This window comes from Echinops telfairi, unplaced genomic scaffold, assembly GCF_000313985.2.
Source record: "Echinops telfairi isolate 266 unplaced genomic scaffold, ASM31398v2 ScPeMD7_60;HRSCAF=208, whole genome shotgun sequence".
In the NCBI taxonomy this organism is placed as follows: domain Eukaryota; kingdom Metazoa; phylum Chordata; class Mammalia; order Afrosoricida; family Tenrecidae; genus Echinops; species Echinops telfairi.
Genome location: NW_022103958.1, coordinates 30,956,212 through 30,975,923, shown reverse-complemented (window position 1 = coordinate 30,975,923; position 19,712 = coordinate 30,956,212). Strand labels below are relative to the sequence as shown.

Here is a 19,712-nt window from a genome sequence, read left to right as displayed (position 1 = left end):
GGGAATGATGAGGGCAACAAATGTATAGATGTGCTTTACACAATTGATCTATGTATTGTGATGAATTGTATGAGCCCCAATAAAATAAAAAAAAGAAATATAGAGACAAAGAAAAAAATAAAATAAAATAAATTAATTAGGATGTATCTATTTGTGGATTTATTTGGGTTTATTTAGACTTTAAATAAATTTATTTGGATAAAAAAAAAAAAGAGGAATCAGATCGTTTCTGTCTCAAGCTTAAAAACCTTCAGTCGTGTTTTTTGTTCATAAGATAAAAGTTGAAACACTTGAAAACATTCTGCTGCTGCTGCTGCTGCTGCTAGGTTCTTACCAATGGGCTTCAGACTCACAGCACTGAGGTTCCCTGGCTCTGGACGGCCCTCTGCATGGGTTGTGGTTTCAGGGGAGGCCAGTTTCCTCCATAGCGTTTCCATTCGCTGATTGTTGGAAATGGATCGCCAGACCTTTCTCCCCAGTGCACTTTCATCTGGACACTTCCTTGAAATCTGTTTAGCACTGCACCGTAGCCACACACACGTTAACCCTCAATAACAATCTGGAACAGTCTAACTCATTGATTGGCTTACAAATTTACTATCTCCCCATTATATTTTAAACTTGGGGTGGGGGGCGTTATTGTGAGCAAGAACACATCTTTCTTATTCTATGCTATATTTTTAACGTGGGAAAATGTCTAGAAGATAATTGGTGTTTAATAAGTATTTGTAAAGTAGTAAATGAATGGGTGAGTACAGCTATAAAACTCTGTGTTGGAAGGAAATTAAAAGGTCATCTCTGAGAAATGGCTGACCAATCTCTGCCTTAACAACCGTGGTGACATGGAATTTACTGCCTCCTCAGGCATTCCGTTCCACCTTTGGTTATCTTCTACCATTAAAGTGTTCTTCGTTATTATTTTTGTTATTATGAAGCTTTAAAATGCATCTGGCTGTGACACGGGTTTTCTGGAGCTAGATCTAATCCTTGGAACTAATTTGTAGATGACACTCTGTCAGGTTGTTGAAGACGTCTTTGATACCTTCCCATTCCTGAGTGTCCCAGCTTTAGTCTTAGATTTCCCTGCTTTCTTTCTCCACTTCTCAGCCAATCAGGTTTTGACTTTCTTCACTGCTCTGTGAATTCATCCAGAAACATGCTTCAGTGTGTCTCTGTTCAGCAGCGCTCAGAGATGAGCCCAGTATTGTTCGCGTCCCCTGAGGTACGGAGAACATTCCAGACCCTGTTCTCATCTGTCAGTTCCCTCAATTGCTGATAAGACAGCTGAGCTGCTTCACTTTTGGCTCAGGCAAAGCTCCTACTGTTTTTCCTTAGACCCTGCTGCAAACTGTCATGGCTACTCGCTTGTAAAATGATGCTTATTTGTCAATGGCTTTTATCTGACTTGGGTTTGGAACAGGGATAGAATGATTTTCTGAGGAAGGTTTTCCTAGGGGGCCAGGTGTCCCTTTAGATGTTTGCTTGAGTCTTGCCCTAGGACTTGATTGCTGCCTTTTTCCCAGATGTTTGTCAGAGCATATGATTTAGTTCCCTCTATCCTTTGTCTGAATTGTAATGAGAGCTAAAACCTTGACACTGTTACACTATTTTCATAAAAAACAACAACTCAGAATTGCCTGAAGGATAGTTGGTATATCCATCCTTCTAAATGCTCTAAATTACACCTGCAATCTTGTCCAGATCATGGGAGAAATACCTACTGAAACTTTGTTGATTATTTTTCCCCTCCATAAGACCGCTTTTTTCAAGTGGCATTTTAGACTTGTGCTTGGAAGCAAGAAATATTAAGGGGTGAAATAGGAAATGACCACATGAAATTTGATAATTGAGTTATACTGTTACAGGTAACTGGAGTAACCAATTTGGGTACCTGATTTTTCAGTAAAGACAAAAGAGAAAAATTCATCTCAAATTTCAGTTTTGGAATAAAGAAATCCTGATGCTTTCTTGAAAGACATTTGGACTATGGTGCGAGAATGGGCTAGATATGCAAATATAGGCAGAAGCAAGCAGGGAGAGAGATGCAGAGAGATGAGAGTGTGTGAGAGTGAACTTTGATGACAACTAGAGATCCACTTGGGGTTTATGACAGGTGCACCCTTAGATGTTCCGGTTCTAGTAGACAATGCACTGCTACTTTATAAAAAGATGCTGGAGCTGATTTTCTGTCACATTTACCTAATATAGTAAATACTTTGTTGTTGAATGCCAGTATGATTGTATGTGAATTAAGTATACATGCACTTGTCTTTGTAAGAAATAATTAAGGGATTTACATTTCCTATATGGAACGGCAGATTTCTGCATTCTTTGCCATTATCTTGGTCTGCTAGGATCCTTTTAGCTTTTACTTCTCTTATCTTAGACTTCTTTCTTTACAGCACATTATCTGTCCTCCATACATCTGATCATTATAATGCACATGTCCTCATGTACATCATTGACCAATATGAGGAACACATCAGGATTTGGACAGATAGCTCTGGTTTAGAGCTCACTCCCAGGTAGGTACAGCCATCAGCCAGGATTTGGATTACTGTGTATAGTCAAGGATATACTTTTTAAAATGTATTTTTTCTGAGCATAAAAGAAATATATGCTTGCTATGGAATTTGCATATGAAGTCAATATACACAGAGATAAGAGAGCAAAATTCATCTCCTTTCTCACCTCCAGAGTTTACCTTTGTTAACTTAGATGTATCTGCTTTGATCCTTCAAACCCACGAACCATCCCACGGGAGCAAGATGATGCTGGGTCCTCCCATGGAACTTTACCAAATCTCAGAAACTCTATGTAGGCTTATTGCTATGAATCGCAAGCAAATAGATGGAAATGGGGTTGGTTTTGGATTTTTAAGTTAATATTCTTAATTCCATGTGGGGATTCCCTATTTTTTAATATTTATAGAAGCTGCTTACAACTCTTGAACCAACAGTATTCTTATTCTAACTTTCACCTTGCAGTCTACTGCCTTGAGGTCTTGGGCTTTTTACATCTCTGAGTCAGGATGGAGATGCCACTATAGCATTACTCTTGAGTTTCTCTCTTATTCTTCTGGGGAATTACTTAGGGTCCAAAATGGAAATTCCTTACATTAGATTCAATACTATAGGCTCTTCTGGGGTGGTTGGGCAGCATATGGATTTCTGATTCTTCTCCTTTAGTCTCCTCTCCCACTTTCTCTCTAAATTAGATCAATCTCCCTTAATGCTTTGTTATTGCATTTCCACTGATCCTATTTTTCCAGTAAGATATCTTTATTACAATGAAAATAAAGTATTGTCTTATGACTTTTGCAAATGAAATTACATTTGCATGATTCTGAACTTCCTCTGAACCTGGTGAAATGTACTTTATGATTATCTGGTTTTCTAAGCCCCAAACCATAGCATTTTAAAAATTGTTTTCAACTGTCAGCTAGTCTACAAGTCCACGAAGGGTATTTTAAACAGTACCCCTAAGGCGACTTTTTAGACCTAACATAGGATCATAGAAGTCTAATCTAGTCTATATGTCTTCTCAGTTTCCTCTAAATCTAAAATTCTGGACTCTTCGTCACCAGCTCTTAACTTGCATCAATCCCCCAGGACAGCATCACATCAGGACTATTAAGTTTCAGTCCAAGCTTATTAGCTTCTGGCAGTTTCCTTTATGGTTTCTGGCATTCTCTATCAGTGTGTGGCCTTATGGGGACAAAGCCACATTTCAGCCATCCAGGTCTAATGTTCAATGACAGAAGTCACTTGTCATTTTAAACAAGCTCCTTCTCCATGATCATGTACTTGACCCCAGCTATAAATCTACTTCTCCTTATCTGTAAATCGACTTCTCCTTTGAAAAAACAGACATTATTTCAAGTTGCTGTTGTTAGTGTCATCTGTTTGGTTCTGACTCAGAGTATGATAGGCAGGTTTATTGTGCCAACCTGGCTAATAGGAACATGTGGGGTTAATCAGGTTGCAGTTTGATTAGAGGACAAAGATATAAATGGCTTGGCAAGGCCCACCCCTTGCTCTCTTGCTCTCTGGTGATCACACCAGCATGCGCCGGCTTTAGCTAGTTCTCTGCCTCAACTTGTGAGCTAAACTACCTGTGGGACAGCCAACCCATGGATCTTGTCACTAAAGCTTGAGATTCCTTTGAGACCTGTTTTATCACACTACTGTTGTGTACAGTGCTTGAGCGTGAGGCTGGTGGATCCTGTCATCTTGCAGTGCTTGAGTTAGATACCCCATCTGGACCTGCTTTGCTAAGCCCCTCAACTGTTGGTGACCCACCCTGCTGTTTGCTGCCTGTGGGAAGACTCTGCCTGCATTGCCCAAGAGAAGACTCAGCTGTCTGCTTCCTTGACCTTGGACTCAGCAGCCCCTGCTGAGCTGAAGGACTTCAAGTATATTAACTGTTCCACTGAACTGAGCTTAACTGAGCGCTCTGTGCTGCTGTGTGGACTAATTAGCTGTTATATTCTTTCGTTTTGTATAAACCTATATCTATAGATCTCTATCTATTTATCTATCTATCTATCATCATCTATTTATCTGAAATCATAAGTGTGCTGGTTTTGTGTCTATAGAGAACCCTGAATAACAGAATGGAACTTTGCTGGTCTTGTGCCATCCTCACAATTGTTATGTTTGAGCCCATTGCTGCAGTCTCTGTGTCCAACCGTGTTGTCAAGGGCCTTTCACTGCCCCTCTGATTTACCAAGCATGGTGTCTTTTACCCGGGACTGATCTCTTATAACATGTCCAAAGTACTTGAGACAAAATCCTTGTTTCTCAGGAGCATTCTAGCTGTACTTCTTCCAAGAGAGATTTGTTTGTTCTTTTAGCAGTCCATGGTATTTTCAATATTCCTAGCCAGTACCACAAATCAAATGCATTGCTTCTTCTTTATTCAATATCCAGCTTTCACATGTATTATAAAGCCATTGAAAATACCGTGGCTTGGATCAGGCACACCTCAGTCTTCAAAATGACATCCTCGCTCTAGCACTTTAAAAAGGTCCAGAGTAGCACATTCACCCAATGCCATGTATCTTTTGATCTCTTGACTGCTGCATTCAGGAGCATTGGTTGTGGATCCAAGCAACTTCAGTCATTCCCCCATTTATCATGATAGTACCTGTTGAGCCAATTGTGAGGTTTTTAGTTTTCTTTGATTTGCAACGCACCTTCAAGGCTGCAGTCCTTAATCTTCATCAGCAAGTGCTTCAAGTATTCTTCACATTCAACAAGCTATGTTGTTTGCATATCAAAGGTAGCTAGTAAGCCTTCCTTTAATTCTGATAGAGTGTTTGGCTTCACATAGTCCTGATTCTCCCATTATTTGGTCAGCATACAGATTGAATCAGTACAGTGAAAGAATAAAACCCTGACACATACTTTTCCTAATTTTAAACCAAACAGTATTCCCTTGAACAATACTTTGTCTTCTTGAGATAGCCCCCCAAATTTTGTGTTAGTTACTTCAATTATCATCCCTAAAATAGTCTTATTTATGTATCTTATCCTAGGAGTGCATGGTTTTCTTTCCAGACAGCCTAGTCTTAGTAAGTATTATAATTTTCATTCCCCTATATTGATTGTTTAACCATGCCTCTAGTATTTGCATGAGACTGTTCATGGCCAAGGGTGTGCCTGTATCCATACATTTTCAGAAATGTAAGCTTTAAGTAATGCCATTTGAAGGCAGCTTGCAGCTTAACTTAGACATTTCTTGGTGAGGAAACGTGGATCTTTTTTACATTCTGACAAGCTAGGAGACTTCTAAGACTTGACTATTGGCAGAAAGATCCATGTAAGACAAAGAGAGGAAGAGCAAGAGTGAGAGTGGGAAAGGGAGATAATGAATATGCTCTCGCTTAATTTTTATAGAACTTTCTCTCTGACAGTCTAGGTTTGGAAACAAAATGGATTAATGAATGTGATTTGCTCTATTAATATATTGGATTTACTTTACAATAGGACACCCCATGGGATATCCCTAAGTAGCTAGCTCGCATCAAGCGTGTCAAATTTGATTGAACCTGCACAAATTTGATTTACCTAGTTTCTCAAATATATGTATGGGACAAGTCCCTAGCTTGAGACACACACTGCTTCAGGCATCCTCATTTAGATGAGTTATTTGACAGTAGGAGGCAAATGGGGTAAATTCCAAGCTTGACTGTAGAGGCCAGTGAGGGCAAAGGCCAGTGAGGGACTCTTCATTTTGTTCTCAATCTGGAAGAGAGTTTCTGGAAATAGCCCTCTACCTCCAACTTCTCTGCTTTGCTTCTAATGAAGCATGTACAGTGCTTGTCGATTTACAAAGCACTTTCATGTTCCTTTTCTTAGCAGCTTATGTGCTTTGTCACAAGGCGAATGACACGTTCTCTCTCCCTTGCCTATCAAAACCCTCCCACACTTAATGCCCAACAACAATTTGACTTTCATCCTGAATAATTGTCTTCCTTCCAGACAGCTGTCATATTCTTTCTTGCCTTCAGTTCAGTGGCTATTTGGAAGCAAAGTTTATACAAACAAGATGAGCAGTGTAATAAGTGAGGCACAATCTGTTTTCAAAGAGAAGAAAGAACATTAACGGACAAACAAGTTGGGCATTGTATCTAACATATTGTAGTTAGGTGGTATTTACTAAATGTTTATTGACCAAATTATTGCCTTGATACCTACATGGAGAGTGTGTGTGTGTGTGTGTGTGTGTGTTTTCTAGGAGTGCCATGTATGACAGGCTGACCTACTCTGAGGGTTTGTGTTTAGGTGGGGGTTAGATTATGAGAAGAATGAGAGCTTCTAAGTGGTACAATTGGTTAACATGCTCAGCAACTAACTGTAAGGTTGGTGGTTCAAGTCCAGGTGGATGTAGACTGGAAGACAGATCTCTCCAGAAATCAGCCTTTGAAGCATCGTTCTGTTCCAGAAAACATGTCATCGCCATGAGTTGGAAATCAACTCAATAATCAATCGCTAGTTTTTAGAGTTGGCAATACATGATTTGTGTCTTACATGGTAAAACTTTTTATGGATATCAGAAAACTCTTACAAATACTTTGCATGCATTAATTTATTCCATCTTCTCAACAATTGCAGTGAAGCAAATCCTGCTATTCTCTTTAGTTCATGGACAAACAAACCAAAGCCTTGAGAGTCTTAACGGATTTATCTGAGGTCATTTGGCCAAAATGAGTTGGAGCCAATTCTTGAATCCAGGCAATTTGACTCCAGAGATACCATCTTCCTGATGGAAACATATGACTGTGTGTTTGCCGATTAGACTAAGCCACTGGGGGAAGTAAAAGATGTTATTCATTGACCAAGTTAGAACAACACTTGGAAACTGAACTTGTCCCAGGAAAACTGGGATGCTTTGCCACCACACCAAACACTTTATACTTATTAAATTCTACACTTTCTACTGTTTGTAATAATCTGCAAAAAATAAGTTTCGCACCTTCAGAGTTATTCCCCAGTTAATGGTGAGTGGGGTACACATTTGATACCCCAAAGAGTAGTGACTGGCCTTGATAGCAAATGGAGGTATTTAGATAGTATTTTTGTCTTTTCATATTATAAGGCAGTTGATTGCATTTATGTAACCTGTAATTTTAAGGCAAAGATTTATCATCTAAAACTTTAAGGCCCTTGGCTAAATTTATTCTCTATCTCAAACAAGAGAAATGGGGGACAGAACTGGATATGAGAGGACGGAGACACTTTGCTACTGTTGTGGCAGAGGCCGTAGGACCAGGGGAGGATCTGGAAGAGGGGAGGAGGAAGACACAGGGATAATCCATTCTGTCTGTTCAGGGACACATGCTGAGAGACTGCTGCCCACGTTTATTCTGTGTGTGTGTGTGTGTGTGTGTGTGTGTGTGTGTGTGTGCGCCAGTTCCCCTGAGGGGTAAATTCTCCTGACACCACCAGATTACCTCTAATGCCACATCATTCACCATTTCTCAGTTTGGGCTTCAGAGTAGATAAGGGAGGCAGTAGGTTGTGTGTAATTAATGAGATGCAAGTGAATGAGAGGGATTTTATAATTGAGATATCATTGAGCACATTCTTTTTGACATTAAAGAAATACAGCATTCTAATGATGAGTAGTTGCAAAAGGTTTGCTACCTTACAGACACACAGGTGAGACCTGACACTGTGTTTCAGGACCCTGCTGCACATACATAAAACAGCTTGCAAGGGATTCAAATTTACTAAATTGCTATCTAAAATTGGAACCATTGTAATACAGCCTTCTTTCATTTCCAGAAGCAATATTCCAATTTACTTAGCTCTTTCCTATCAGTTCAGCATCATGGGTGGGTTTGTGAGCTGGTAGTCCCATTAGTCCCTGTAGAGGACACCTCATTGTTTGGTTTCTGGGTCTCTCTGCCTGCCTGGATTTTCATTTCTAACCATTCTTCAATTTCAAGTTTGTTCCCTCTCTCTCTCTCTCTCCCTTTCTCTTTCTAACTCGAGTCTGTGTTAGAGCTTCATTTTATTGTGAACGCACATGTTATATCCTGATACAAAGTGATAGAGAAGGATTTTTGGCAAAGCACATTTAATTACTGTAAATACTTCCTGTTGTCATTGGAATTCATGATGAATTTTAATCAGGTGGAAAATATCCTTAATTAGTCTAATTTGGAATTCAAAAGTAAACCAGTGAAATAATGTGTGACAGTTCTGGACTGAAATTTATGCATGCTTCATCTTTAAGGCAAAGAATGGCTGCTAGATAGCTATAAAGTGATCTACATCTGGCTTCTCCACAAACAGAATCAATACTTGATTTGATAGCTCTGATCCCGCAATGTAGAAGCTTCAGATCAGTAGGGTGGTGGGATCATTAGTTAGTTAGCTAAACATTGATATGGTTTTTGTTTGGTTTTCTTTGAGCACATTTAAACCTTAGAACCTTGTTTTATAGTAGCCCCTCATCTTTTAGATAAGGTAAAACTCAACCCTGCTGTGATCTCATTCTGGCTCACAAGGTGACAGTTCAAGATCTTCAGTCAGTTGGTACCTCTTGCTCATCTCACCTGAGTGCCCCTGTTTTCCTTTCTAGGCATCTATAGCCAGTGCTCTTTACGACTGCCCTATTTATTCCAGCATTGGTGGTTTTTTCCTGTTTTCCCTATTAGAACCCTACTATTTTGCTCTTCCTAACTCTTGTTGTTATTGTTAGCGGCTGTCAAGTTGATACTGACTCACAGAGACCACATGTTGGCAGAATGAAATGCTGCCCAACCCGATGATTGATTGTGGATTGGCTGATTTTTACGATAGTGATCACCAGAACTTCCTTTCTAATCTGAGTCAGAAAGCTCACTGTAACTTGTTCAGCAGGATCAACACCAAAAGACCAAGTCCACTGTCATCACGCTGATCTCATACCAAACCCGTAGGGCAGAGTGGGGTTGCCCCAGAGGGGTTCCACAATTGTCCATCTTTGTAGAAGTACAGTGTTGCATCTTTTGCCCCACAGAGGGACTGTAATGTTCAAACCTCGGACTTTTGGTTAGCAGCACAAGGTTTAATCAACCACAACACCATGTATCCCATGTACAGTAAGTGCTACTTGAATAAAATGGTCCCAGTCTAGCCCACTTGAAGCACTCCTGTCTCTTAGGACCTTCTGAGCCATGATGCACAGAATCGCAGTGCTTCGGCTTTGTTTTGAGTTCTCCTTTAGTTGTGTTTTTGAAACAAATTTTGCGTCTCCAACTTGGAGAAGTGAGAGAATTCCAACATCGGGCTGGTGTGATTAAGGAGATATTTTTCGCAGGAGTACATTTGTCTTTCTCATAATGGATGCTAGAAATGTGACAACAGGTACATCTCTCACTCAGGTGGGAATTCTAAAAAGCTGCCTGAGAGCCAGATGTGGCCCACCTGAGGTTTTGAGCCATACTCTTCCGTGACAACTTCCTGCCAAGTGTCATATTACACGACTGAGTAAATAGTAATTGCCATGGAATTAAGGTGGCGATTATAACATTTTTAGGTCTTTAAGTCTGAGTCTATTGCATTTCCTCACCAAATTGAGGCACAAAGGATTCCTTCCAAAGGAGAAAAAGTGAGCCAAATGCCTTTAAGCTAGCATGACTCTTTCTGGTCACTTTTGTTATGAATCCACATTGTTGCAGCATGGCACAGAGAGGCGTTTCTGAAAACCTGGATTCTGACCAAAACGTCCTAAAGGCTATGCTGCGTCTGTGGTTAGGAACTCCAGCAAAGACTGATGGAGCAATGAAGAATTCCCAGGATTGAGACAGCTAGCATAAATTCAGCCATAATGACTATGGAGGAAGAACAGAATGTTGATTTCCTTGAGATTATTTAATCCACCAGCAGTGACAGCAGCACCAGTATTTCGTTTCCATGGCTCTCATTATCCAAATTGCTTTCCTCTAGTGATGGGGTTATTGATTTAAGATACAGTGATAGAGACCCCTTGTAGGCCACAGTCTTGCCCGCCATTGCCTTCGCTCACCCAGCGTGCTTTGGAAAAGACTCTCGACTCCTTGAGAGTGACACGGGTCAGTGATACTGAAACTTTGGCTGCACAGTAACCTTACCTGGAGAAAAGGTTGCAACTGTGGATTGTGGAGCCTCCTCCCCAGAAATTGAACTTTGGGTCCGTGATGAGGAACCTGCATTTAAAGATAACCTCCTGTTACTAATGTAAGTCTTCTACCTTTTGAAAATGACTGCACCAAGTCTATGTGGCACTTTTGTTGTTTTGAAACATGGGCCGCAAAAAAGGAATATGCTTCTTTTATTTGATGCCATTCATTCAACTTCCATCCAGACCTTCACGGATCCCAGAGTCTCCCCACTTCACAGTGTGGTCTTGAGGATGAATGACTATGTGGTCCCTGAGTTACCTTCAGACTTGTCTTCTATTTTTCATGGTTGTGTTAGATCTACTGGGGATCATTATTGAGCTCATAGGATGGACCTAGTTGTGAACCCAGACTTTACATATGTCCTGCCAGGTGAATGTTGGACACCTAACCACAATGTCGATCATTCAAACCTACCAGCCACTCCACAAGAGAAAGATGAGGCAGTCTGTCCCCATAAAGATTTACAGACTCAAAGCAAAACAAACACATGGAACATCATTGTCGCAGCTCAAGTGCAACTCATAGTGAACTTACAGGATAGGGTAGAACTGCCCATATGGGTTTCCAGTATTTGTGACTGTTTATGGGAGCAGAAAGCCTTTTCTTTCTCCCATGTTATAGCCTCACTGTCATTACGCTATGAGGTAACTATGAACCACAAGTGACTCAGTGGGTTGGGTTTCCTAATTCATACGATGCACATCAAAACTCTATGAACTTGACACATCTCTAGTTTGCAGTTCAAGAAACAAGTTCATAGAGGTTGAGGATTTGTTCAAGTGATAAGTCACAGAATGCCAAATCAGACGCAAAACTTCCCTACATCAAAGTCCATGGCCTTTCCATTTCAGAGTATACAACATCTCAGAGAATGTACTCTCCTCTTCCTCTGTCCTAATCCTTATGTACCTGAAGCTATGGGGGATGAACATTAAGGGAGTGATAGTGTATTATCTAATCAAGATGAGTTCTTTCTCAGACATGAATATGAATTGACTAAAATGGGTTAGTGGACTAACATGGGAGGTACCCCCAGTTCTTATGGTACTGCCTCACTACTAGGAATTGCTCTTCTTTCACCATGTCAGTTTTGCTGGCTTTCTCACCACCCTTATCACCAAGGGTTTAAGCAGACTTGAATCTTCCTTCTCAGAGTCCACAGTCAACTTGAACAGATGGAATTAGCTATGGAATCTCTAGAAGAATTTACTTGATAGTTAGGTGTATCAATCTGGCCAATAGGAACATATGCAATTTGATTGAAGGGCAGAGAGATAAATGGCTCAGCAAGGCCCACCCTTCTTTCTCTTATTCTCTGGTGATCAGACTAGTATGGGGCTGCTTTAGCTAGTTCTCTGCCTCAACTTGTGAGCTACAGTACCTGTGGGACAGGCACCCCATGGATCATATCACTAGAACTTGAGGTTCCTTCGAGACCTGCTTCACCACGCTGCTGGTGTGTACATCGCTTGAGCTTGAGGCTGTCAGATCCTGTCCCCATACATTGCTTGAGCTTGATATCCCATCTGGGCCTCCTTTGCTAAGCTCCTGAGCTGCTGACTGTTGGTGACCTGCCCTATTCTTTGCTGTCTGTGGCCAGACTTCCTGTATTGCATGAGGGAAGACTCAGCTGTTTGCTTCCTTGACCTTGGATCCAGCAACCCTCATGAATTGAAGGACTTTTAGTATATTAATTGTTCCACGGAAGTGAGTTGAACTGAGTCCTCTGTACTGCTTTTGTGGACAAATTACCATAGCTGTTATATTCCTTTGTGATTATAGATATAATAAGTTATATATATAAGTGTCCTGGCTTTGTTTCTCTAGAGAACTGTCAAACACAGTACGTCCAATGATTTTAAGGACAGATTGTTAGGGCATTCATTGATAGTGTGACTATAAAAACCCATGAGAAAGAACCTCACTTCCTTTTTAATGCTAAAGTTTTCCTACCAGGCACATTTAGTTAATGTTAAAACAAAATGAAATGAAACACAAAAGTCAATTGAGTAGGAAATATGAAATGATAATAGAGGTTTCCTGGCTGTAAAGCAAACATTGGAAGATGGCCCGTGGGAGGGCTCAGTGATGGGAGAATGACAGTCATTGTATGACTGACTGAAGTTTGTGAAAGCCTGACTGGTCAAAGAATGGGGAAGGCCCTTGAACCTTTTCAAATTAGCCAGGTTCCCCCCTTGGAATTCGCTGACAATTGATCTCGCCGTGGACTCTGTCCTTCAAGGAACATAGGAGTTCAGTGGTAGTCTTGCTTATTATTTGATAAAATATTTAAGGAGTTGCTGTGAAGAAGTTGAGGTTGGCACTGGGTCCTGAAAACTAACCTATTTTTAATATGTAAAGCGGTAGAGAGGCCATTTCAAATAGGGTACTAACTATGTGGACGGAGCGTGTGATATATCTGAGATACAATGGGAGAGTGGTTGATTGTGTGCTCATTAGCTATTGTCACAATAGTGGTATAAAAGAAAACCCCTCAAAACTCCATGGCTTTCAAATTAAGCACTTGGTCTAAAGAATGGGAGGGTGGGCCTGGACAGTTCTGCTTTATGGTGTGAATCTGAGAGCATGTGTCTGCACCATGTGTTTCTCATCTTTTCTAGAACAGCAGACAAGGAAGAGTAGGCTATTTTTATTGCAAAGAAAATTTCCAGAGAGAAGGCCCCGGCACTTATTTTAATTATCTGTGTGTGCTGTACCTTTAACTTTCATTGGCCAGAGTAAGCCATGGGCCTGAGACAAAACATAAAAGGGCAAGGAAAGAGCTATTTCCTAGAGTGGAATGGATTAAAAAAAAAAGTTACCTGACAAAAGGTGTGGAGATGTGAGAAATGGCAGCAAAAATTACAGTTTAAATAGATAATTATTTGGAAGTGATAGGTTATAAAAGTTGAGTGATCATGAATAAGTGATTCATGAATAGTAGTAGCTGTTGACCACTCATCAACCAGTTAATTTGACCTGGCATCCCCATGCATTGCAGCATAGACCTCTGATCCATGGGGTTTTACACAACTAATTTATTTTAGAAATATATCACCAGGCCTTTCTTAAAAGGAACTTCTGTTTGAACTCAAAACTCCAATGTCTTGGCTAACAGCTGGGTGCATGGCCCATTTTCACCACCCAGGTACAATGTGGTGATAACATAGGTTAAATCAATAAATAGATGTCCGATAAGTAAATATGATTTGAATTTTGCTATTTGAAAAAATAGAAGTCAGTGATCTTAGGTTTATTGTGATTAACAGCAACTCCCACCATTTGTCTGTTAGTTTGTCATACTGTGGTAGCTTGTGTGATGTCTGAAGATATGCTACTCGTATTTCAAACAGTAACAGGGTCATCCAAAGTGAACAGATTTGAACAGAATTTTCTGACTAAAAGCAGACTAAAAAGAAGGAACTAAGCTACCCATTTTAGAATAATTAGCTGCTGAAAACCTCATGGATCTCATCAAAACATTGTCAGACATCGAAAGCCTAATGAATCATTGTCACAAATAGTGCCAGAAGATAAGCCCATCAGGAAGAAAGGTACTCAAAATAAGATTGAGGAAGAGCCACCTTCTCAAAGTAGAGTTGACCATATGATGTGGAGATAGTAACGCCGTTGGGACCATCTTTTGCTATTGGAACATAACTCAAAGTGAGTATAAACAGCTGCATAAGCATTAATTAATAATTAGAACTTGGGATGTACGAAGTATGAATCTAGAAAAATTGGAAGCTATCAGAAATGAAATGGAACATACAAAGATCAATATCGTAGGCATTGGCGGGCTGAAATGGACTGGTATTGGCATTTTGAATCAGAGAATCGTGGTTTACGGTGCCTGGACTGACAGGTCCACGAGGAATGGTCTTGCATCTATCATCAGAAAGGGCTTTGAAGACCTATCTTGGAGGACAGTGCTGTCTGTGATAACATCTCTCAGTATACAAAGAAAGCCAGTCAAAATAACTATTTTTCAAATTTATGCCCTAACAACTAAATCTAGTGATGAAGACACTGAAGAATTTTACCAAAATGTTTAGTCTGAAATTTATCAAGCATGCAATCAGGTACATTGACAATTATTGGTGATTGGAATGCAAACATTGGAAGAAGAGAAAGGAATTTTAGTTGGAGAATATAGTCTTGGTGTTAGAAAGAAATCATGAGATTGCATGATATAAGTTTGACAGACTAACAGCTTCCTCATAGAAAATGCCTTTTTTCCACGACACAAAGGCAAGTAAACATATTGACTTTCCATATGGGTTACACAGAAATAAACTGGAGAAGCTTAATATCAGCAGCTACAATGAAGACAGGGACTGACTATGGAGCAGATTATCAATGGCTGTTATGTAAATTTAGGGTAAGGGTGAAAAAATTTAAAACAAATCCATATGATCCAAAATACAACCTAGAGTATATCCCACCAAAATTTTGAGAACCTCTCAAGCGGAGATTGGATGCATTAGACACTAACCACAGGAGCCCTGATGAGCTGTGGGAGGACATCAAGAACATCCTACAAGAAGAAAGCAAACGGTCATTAACAAGACAGGAAAGCAAGGTGAAGGTAAATGTCAGAAGAGACTCTGAAACTTGCTCTTAATCCTAGTGTAGCTAAGATACGTGGAAGAAATGATGACGTCAGAGAGCGGAATAGAAAACTTCCAAGAGCAGCTCACAGAGACAAAGTGAAATGATAAATGTGCAAAGAGAGAACCAAACAAGAAGAGCATGCTCAGCAAATCTCAAACTGAAAGAAATCAAGAAAAAATTCAAGGCTCGTGTTGTTAAATATTGAATGATGCAGGAAGCATAAGATGGAAAGAATACACAGTTACGGTCCCGAAAAGAACTAGTCAACATTCCACCATTGCAAGAGGTAGCATCTGCCGAAGAACCAATGGAACTGAAAGACATTCAAGCTGCACTGAGGACATCAGCTGGAACTCCTGGCCACTCAATGAGAGTAAGATGAGGCTTTTTTTCTTTGTTTGCTCCTGTAAAGATACCGTCTTGGAAACCCTCAGGGGCAATTCTGTGCTGCCCCATGGAGCTGCCCTTAGTCAGAACTGACTTGATGGCAGTGCAGTGGACAGATACATGCGTTTGGGGATTAGTCATTATGAAGGTCAGGAGCTTGCTACAAGTTTCTGTAGAATACATTACAGGTTTCCCTGAGGAATGCTACAGTTCACCTTTAAAAATGGAATATGCCAAACCCCCCCTTGGTGTGTGAATGTGATAGCAATTTCAGCGTTTTGTATGGTAACAAGTGTACAGTCCTTCTTGGTTATTTTCTTGCCATTTCCAGTTTCCTTCTGACATTAGGACCAAATCAGTATTGTAAAGTTTTCTTTACTCAAATGCCTAGACACCAGGGGTCTGGGAATGGACTTGAAACATAGACTCAACAGGTAGTCCTTTATTTGCTCCCCAAGCAATATTTGGTATGTAGTCTGTGTCAGCCGAGGTTTCACCCCATCTACATTTGCAATTTAATTGCACAATGTAGAACAGAGGTCAGCAGATATTTTATATAAATTACCAGAGAGTAAATATTATCAGCCATCATGTGCCCTTTGCAATATCTACTGAGTGCCTACGTAGCAGGAAAGCAGGTAACATTATATGTAAACAAGTGGCAGTGACTGTGCGCCAATAAACCTTGATTTACCAAAAATAAAATAAAGGCAGCAGACTGAATTTAGCCCAAAGCCCCAAAGGCTGGATTTGGCCCAGGGCCGTGGCTTTCAGACTGGTGGTTTAGAAGGCATGCGTTGCACCACATTGCTTTCATTCTCCTTATAGAGTAAATCTAACTCATATTGTATAATCTCTAATTTATTATCTGGAAAGAAAAGAAAATCTATCATCATTTCCAAAGTTGAAAGTTCCATTTCCAAAGTAGAGAGTTCCGTTTTGTTGTGCAAATCAGTGAGCGCTAATTGGAAAACAAATTTGTAGATGACCGAAATGTGGTCTGATCTAGAATTAGTAATTTGTGCCTGATTCTCTTTGGCAAGCCGATGCTCATGATTCATACTGTAGCATTTACATAGAGATTCTTTTTTGGCCTCTGCCATGATTTCAGAGCAATCAGAAAATGCTTTAAGATCAAGGGTAGACAATTTTCCTTTGTGTGGAAGAGAAATGAGTTGGCAAATACTGTAGAAATAAGTCACCCATCTCTATTTATTTACAGCTTTCTGCTGTTTAGGGTTCAATTTAGAAGGGAATTTCCCCCCTCCCCTCTTCCCCCTAGCTAGCAGCACAAATAATGCTTGAATCCTTCTATGAATTCTCTCTTGGGTGCTCCTTGGCTCTGAATTCTTCTCAGCCTTCTCTGTCTATAGTGTGCCCGGGTGAAGTAGTGGGTAACTGTTGGGCTGCTAACTGCAAGGCCAGTAGTTCCAAACTCCCAGCTACTTCTCAGGGAAAAGACGGGCCTTTCTACTCCCATGAAGAGTTATCATGTTAGAAATTAACAGGAGCCTTTTAACCCTAAGCTATTGGGTCGCTATGAGTCAGCATCAACTTGATGGTGTTTTGTTTGCATTAAGGTTTCTCTGGACCTGGCCTGTGAGCATCCCTACTGTGATACAGCCACCTGATACCCCTGACTTAGGGTTTTAGTTTATGTTTCCAATCTTTGTAAGAAACTTTATTCTATGGACTTTGCCATCAATTGAGCATCTTAAACACTAATAGTAATTATCTCCTTAGAAATCTATGCTTCTGTGCTCACTTTGGCAGCACATATACTAAAATTGGAACAATACAGAGATCAGCATGGCCCCTGCGCAAAGATGACACACACATTCGTGAAGCATTCCATCATTTTACAAACTTTAGATGAAAAAAGAAAAGAAATCTGTGTTTCTGAATTCCAGCCCCTTTCTTTACAGCTGACCATTCACGTAATAGATAAAGTAAGTGCTGTGCCAAAGAAGTTTCTTGATTGTGTTTACACTTCTAGACATTCCTCCCTCTTCATATGGGAAATTAAATCTGGTCTCAATGCACAGTCACATAGTGTGAGCTATAGCAATAATAAGAGCCAAATAGTCTTTACCATTGAGAGTCTGCTCTCAGTTGATGTATGAGAATGAATAATAATTGTATATCATATGTAGGAAGAAAAACAGAAGAAGAGGCACAAGATAAAATACCAGTACATTTGTCCAGGGGCTATTTCTTGAGAGGAGAAGAGTGACTCCTGTTTATTGATACCTCCTAGGACCTCTAAGGGAACTCCAGCTCTGGGGAGTTAGACACGTCATTTCAGAGCAGGAACCGCGGTGTTGCAACGGGAGCCTGGTTCTGATTCTTTCCCCTGCAGGACAGTGTCAGTAGCAGTGGACGGTGGTTTAAGGAAACAGCTGATGTAGGGCATCTGCCTCTTTCACCGTCTCTAAACGTGCCCATTCAGACATTTGCATTTTTATCATATTAGAGATAGAAAATGTCTTCAGTTGATTTCACTGACACTTGCTCCTCTACTGCCTCCTAATAATGGCAGCATTTACCTTTGGGGATCAGGTCACAGAAAAATGGAATAAGCCCCAACTTTTTGTGGGTTTGGTCCACCCTACCAAGTGTTAACTCCGTTTTCATGAACATGTCTATGGCCTAGGAATTATTGGGATACTATTGGGACACTAGACAGACGGACTCATTTCATTCTCGCCATCACCGTATATCAAATGGAAAGTGTTGTTATCCCAGTGAGACAGATGAGACGACAGAGCTAGAAAGTCAGGCAGCTACTGAATGGTAGAACTTGGGTTCAAAGTCATGCAGTCAGTCCCCAGGGTTTGTGTTTTGAAGGAAATTCCAAACATTGGGGGGACCATGGCATTGCAGTTCATCAGGTTCCACCCAGGAGACAGAAACCATCCCAGTTATGTTAACAGAGAGCTCAATTTTATGCAGTACTACGTATATATTAAGGAATTGGAAAAGTAAAAGAAAACATTAAGGTATGACAGAGAACGCTTCTGTAGCAAGCAGCTCCCCTCCCTTGGGCTTGGTAACCAGAGTAAGAGGTTGGAATGAGGACTGTGAAGAAGGGATCCTTACAGAGCCCAACCTCAGGTGCCGGAGGAGGCCAGCACCAGGACTTGTGTGCGGTTAGCTTGTCATACTAGTGTCTCTCTGAAGAGTTTGGTGGCCCAGCAGTGGGCTACGGCGAGCTGAGGTGTCGGCAGCTCTGACGCACCTGGTGGCTCCCCGGGAGATAGACATGGCAATCTGTTGTTGTCAAGATTGCGACCGAGGACAACCTAGAGGGCACTTTTGTCGAATCGACACCCAAGACAGCAGCAGTGTTTCTGAGTCTGAATGAAATGACCACACAGGGTTGGTACCTGGATAGCTCAGGACCGGGAGGCTGCCTGCTGGTACTGATGATACCTGATACCTGGTGGTAGGTGTTTGCAGTATGTCTGGTTTTCCAAATATTGGCAAATCTGAAAACGGAAACTAAGTACTGCAATGGGAAGAAGCGGTGGCTTTGGGGGTGAAAAAGCCTTGCCAGGATGATGCTTCCAGGAGGGAAGCAAGTGTGGATGGAGTCACGTCTGCCTGCAGCCTTTTCATCCTCCTCTAGCGCCTCTGTGGGAAGAGCCCCAGGGCCCCTGGAGAGGCAGCGCTCTGACTTGAGAGTCTGGGCCTGAGCACTGCGAAGCTGAGTGGGGTTTGACTCTAAGTTTGATTTGCAAATAGAGAAACCTGCTCGGGCTGTAGATAAACAAAATGTATGCAGTTGTGTGTGTGTGGGGTGGGGGGGAGGGAGAGGGGTTACTTGGTTAGACCAGTGCAGAGAAACCCGACAAGCCTTTTCTAAGTATGATCCCTTTGTCCCATGGAAGCCCAGGTTCTCTCAGTCTGAGCTAGCTTGGCCCTTTTCATGGACCGACCATTGCAGTGCACATCATAGGTAGATGATACATACGTGACTGATGCTGATGTGGTGATACCCTGTTTCCCTGAAAATGAGACAGTGTCTTATATTAATTTTTGCTCCCAAAGATGC

At 41.0% G+C, this 19,712-nt stretch overlaps 1 protein-coding gene and 1 non-coding gene across 3 annotated transcripts in view; both read left to right on the top strand.

Annotated features, from left to right (window-relative positions):
• The window catches only part of NELL1 (neural EGFL like 1), a 1,001,735-nt gene that overhangs the window by 561,441 nt on the left and 420,582 nt on the right, over positions 1–19,712 (top strand). The window lies entirely within an intron of this gene.
• On the top strand, positions 17,416–17,519 carry LOC115869934. The gene has a single exon (XR_004046449.1). It is a non-coding gene; the product is annotated as a U6 spliceosomal RNA (small nuclear RNA).